The 5200-nt window shown below is 35.8% G+C and overlaps 1 non-coding gene across 1 annotated transcript; it reads right to left on the bottom strand.

Annotated features, from left to right (window-relative positions):
- Nucleotides 1-2420: 2420 nt before the first annotated feature.
- On the bottom strand, nt 2421-2492 carry Trnae-uuc (transfer RNA glutamic acid (anticodon UUC)). The gene has a single exon. It is a non-coding gene; the product is annotated as a tRNA-Glu (tRNA).
- Nucleotides 2493-5200: the final 2708 nt, after the last annotated feature.

Raw genomic sequence — 5200 nt, forward strand, 5'->3', positions numbered from 1 at the left:
GACATGGAGTATGTGACATATTGTATTCAGACTCAGGCTCTCAATTTACCAGCCATGAATTTAAGAAATTTGCCAATGATTGGACATTTGAGCATAAAATTATTAGTCCAAAGCACCATCAAGGAAATGGATTAGCCGAACGTTATATACAATCTGTAAAGCATATGCTGAAAAAGATGATATACACTAATAGAGACATAAATTTAGGATTGCTTATGTATAGAAATACTCCAGTACATTCCAACTTAACTCCTAGTGAGTTATTATACAAAAGAAAAGTAAAGACAATAATACCTTGTGTAACTGGAAATGATTGTAAAAATGATATTAAGTATAAAAATTCATTGACTGAAAATCAGCAAAAACAAAAGATGTATTATGATCTGAAAACTAGAGCCTTACCGCAGTTGGAAGTAGGAGATAAAGTAAAAATACAAAATGAAAGTAACATCAAGCCCTTACAGAGTGGAATAGTGGTAGGAAAGGCTCAAGGTCCCAGATCATATAATATAAAAAATGAAGATGGAAATATTATAAAAAGGAATAGGTATATGTTAATTAAAGGTGGGACTTATAAAGAAAACAAATTGGACTATGATGACATTGTAATAAATAATGATAAGGTAACAGATTTGCCTAATGATGTAGATATGGCTCATGGTTCTGGAAATGTGTCCAGGTCCAGTTCTTTTAATGATGTTATGCCTATGCCTAGTACTTTCTCAAGGTCTGGTAGACAAATCAAAAGACCAGTTTACCTTAAGGACTATCAATTAGAATAATGTTTTTGAATTTAACATGTGACATCCTTTCTAAGTGTTTATGAAAATAATGTTAATGATTAATGTAACTTTTGTGTTTATGGAAAGGAAAGGATGTTATAAGTGTGAATCATACTTAAGCTAATAAGTGTATGGCGGGCTTAAATAGAATTAGATTATCTATGGTACTTGCACAATGGATCTGAAATAAAACTCATGTTGATTTATCACGCTCTTTAATTAATATAATAATCATACATAAAACCTATGATTACTACATTATCTGTTTTAATTAATTTGTTAAGGATTGAATCAACCTACGTTACATAATTATGCCAACAAGTTAATGATAGATGCAAAGTATACAATTGTTAGGATTAATAACATACCTACTTTATTAGTTCAATCACAGATACACTTATTGTTTTAAGTAATCAGGTTTCTTTGATTTATATAAGATCGTTATTGTTATAATTAACTTAACGTCAACTAAGAGAAAACTGCTCTTAGTTGGTCTTCATTTTTTAGAGTGATGTACTTATAGTACATAAGTTCTGAAAAACTCATACGAACCGGGGGTTGAACCCGCGACCTCCGGATGATACACACGCCCGTACGGCTACCAACGCAAATTGGTGGTAATGTGAGGACATTCAAATACATTTACCGACATTGGCTAAGGTTTAGAGTAAATAAAATGCATTGGGGTAAGTTAGAAAGCGGGATAATTTTGAAAATTGCTAATAAACTAGGAGCACTTTCTATTGTAGCAACAGCAAGCAAGACGCCATGATAATCGTAGCAGTAACGCAAGTGTTGCTAAAGTATGAAGTACTTTTGGTTTAGTAGATATTATTTAGTCAAATTAAGTACCCCGCTTTAGATGTGATCCACATGCATCTTAGTACACAGAATACATTCAGTAAGCTCAAAAAATGTTCTCAATAAAACCATCATCATCAACGTCAACCGCGACTTATACGACTTTTTAACTCCCCTTTAATGTCAGTTAAAAATTTATGACCACGGCAAAAGCGTCTATTCTCGTATTGCTATAGTGAAACATCAGGATTGTAACAACGGATGGCCAAGGTAAATATTATGACTTCAATATGCTACGAAATAACAACGGAACAGCAAACCAGAGCAGCAAACGAGTTGTTTAAGAGCTTACAAGCATTATATATTATTTCTATTTTAAACTTTATACCTCTAAATCCTTGCAATAGCTACGGTTGGGGTACCTACCTAGTTATTTTATTGCATGCTCACACACTTTAATTCGGTCGTCCTTACTGGCATCCTAAGAAAATAGTTCCTAGTTAGTGCAGTAAGATTGTTACTAATAAACGCGGTTATTACCCCTTTAGGATTTAGGATTCTGATGCGCTTTTGCCTGTTAGACTAGGGCCAGTTGCACCAACCACAATAAGCGGAATGATCAACGTCACTACACAGTGAACTATGAAAGTTCCCATAAAAAATATAGTGACCGTTTTTTTAACGATGGCAGAAGGTTTGGTGCAACCAGCCGGTTTAGTCGGACCGCAACGCGTAACCCCGGGTTAGTGGGATAGTGCTAGTGGGCCTAAGAAATCCTTCATTGACATAAATCTTCAGAAAATGCATCAAAAAATTCAAAAAACAAAGCAAAAGATTTTCCCGTACCGGGAATCGAACCCGAGCCTCCTGGGTGAAAGCCAGGTATCCTAGCCACTAGACCATACGGGAGATGATGAACATGTTGAATTTATGGAGAACAAGGCTCAATTATAATCTAAATATAGATTTATAATATTTTTAGACATATATTTTATTTTATTTCTTTACGAAATTTTATCACAAATTTTAATCCAAAACCGAATGAAATACAATTTATTCACTTTGCTGTACGCTGAGACATCTATCGAAGAATTACGGTACTAGTTGCGTCGCCGTTTATCGTGATCGCCCGAGCGTTTTGTCGTCGTAGTTCATCTACTCAACAAGAGATGGCGCACAAATACAACAAAATCAAAGAATGCGTTTTATTATATGTTGCAAAAATTTAATCCGAATAAAATTGTATTGGCATAGATATAAAATAAAGTGTTTATTTGTATTATTAGTCTTGTCGTAATGGAGATTCTACTATTTAGCTCATGCAGCAGCAACGTTTATAATATGGAATGTTTGTCACCTTTTTTCACTTGGAGGATATAATCAAACGGAGACGCCATGTCTGTAATTTTCTGTACAAAACAGTCTGCCGATTTTTGCGGGGGAGGGGAACGTCAAATGTATGCGTAACGTAAAAATAGCCATGTCAGATAAACGTCAGTCCATACATTGTGTATGACCGTTGGCCGCCTATTTTCGACAGAGGGGAAAGCCTGTTAATGGCTACTCCGTTTAGTTGTATCCTCCAAGTTTTTTCATGCCATGACAACTGTGGACGATTGTAGGTGATATCATAGAGAAATATAATTTCTTCTCTATGGTGATATTGATACCTATAGAGACTGTTCGGAAAGAGAAGAGTCGTGGAATGTATTGGGCCCTATACATTCCACGACTCTTCTCTTTCCGCACCAACCACACCATAACTCTTAAGCATATGTACGTTAGACACTTGTCACAGCGCGCCATTTAGCACGCTTGACGACAGTTAAAAGATTCGACACACACACGTTAAACAACACGAGGTGTTTTTACATTGTTATCAATCAATGCCCTCTTGAATAGGTATTTAAGCTTGATAATTTAAATATGACTTATTAGATAAGGCCTTCATGAACTACTAATTAAAACCTTTAACTTCAAGAAGTACGGCGTTACGCTCGCATAGTACCTAATTTTTGTTTTATCTCCGCGGACATAGTAGGTGAGTATTAGGTAAAAATATAAAAGACCGTTCGTTCGACTAAGCTGCCATTTGAGTCCAAAATTAGTACCTACTAAAGTGAGATGATTGGGTTGTAAATAGAACAATCGCCATTGGATATTTCGGAGCGGCTAAAGTGCTCAAAAATAGGTACCTATCTGAACACGCACACTAATGTCTTGCTCCGATAGGGCTTTGTTCAGATATTTTTGATCACCTTTGTTTAACCTTTGACAGTTTTACTTGAAACTTCGAGTGTCGGTATTTTACAAATTGGACGATTTATCCGCCATCAGTACTCGATATCGACCGTGCGTGAATACGAATACTTAATGATGTTAAGTGTTATGGACATAGGAAACGATTTCTTTCTAGTTTCCGTAGCGCACGTGTGTCTTACACACGCAACGCTATTTTGCTACAGAAGTCTATAGAAGCAGGTAATGGACTGCGCGTTCTTTGCACTCTATCTAAAAAAAGTTGAGCGTATGAAACAGTCATATTTGGAACAATAACCTCCAATGGGGTTGGCCGGTCCAAGTATTTTACAGATGGCGCCAGCATAGGTTTTCGGGTATCAATATTAGCACGTTGCCCCCTTGTAAAACAACTTTTTTTCTCTGATTGCTTTGTTTCCTATAAAAAGGCGTTACTCATTTAACACCACCGGACAGTAGGTATCTGTCATATGAATGCACTTATATTGCCATCTTTGTCCGACGGGTCAAATGGGAATACACCTATACAACACGTTGGTGGCAAACAAGCCGCGTACCTGGCACCTAATGGTAAGTGGTTGCGGTAGCATATAAGCGTTTGCAGCTCCAGTGCGTTATATATGCGTTTCAGACCCTTCAAGAGACTGAAAACAGCGTGAACCTGTAAATTTATGTACGAGTATGTTTTAAGTAGATATATTTCAAATACCGAAAACAACGAAAATTTTAAAGTCAATCTTCTCGCTGGAATAATTAAAATATGTATAGTGTTCTATATTTGTTAAAAGTAGGCCGGGTCAGCTAAATATTATACCTTTTTATTTGATGAGAATACAATTAAATTTGTATTTATTGTTTTCGATTTAATTGCAAGATTTGATTAATTAAATTAATTAAAAGTGATTTACGGGAAATTAGCAGTAATTATATGTTAAAACAAGTACCTCATAGATACATGCATTTTTAATTACCTATCTACAGTAAATTGAGGCTGGATTGCAGCTAAGAGGGTTTTCACATTGTCCGACCCGATATCAGACACCCTCTTCTTATTATTAATATGTAATTAAATATAGATAGATATTTGGTAAAGTATCACTGTTTTCCAGCCCTGGCAATGTTTGGCATGCTTAGGCAATGTTGAAGCAATGGACGGTTCCCAGTGTCTGTTTGGGCTGAATTTTGGCATATAGGTTCATATGTAAGAACGATGACAATACAATATTTATGGTTTCATCGAGTAGATCGGATGATGGAGACCGAAAGAAACCATAGAAGCTCTGTAATTTAAAACAATGCAACGTCAATGAGTTTGGGTTCGTTAGAATCGCCTCGTGGTAATGAAAAGTATGATTGTT

This window comes from Cydia amplana, chromosome 9, assembly GCF_948474715.1.
Source record: "Cydia amplana chromosome 9, ilCydAmpl1.1, whole genome shotgun sequence".
Lineage (NCBI taxonomy): Eukaryota > Metazoa > Arthropoda > Insecta > Lepidoptera > Tortricidae > Cydia > Cydia amplana.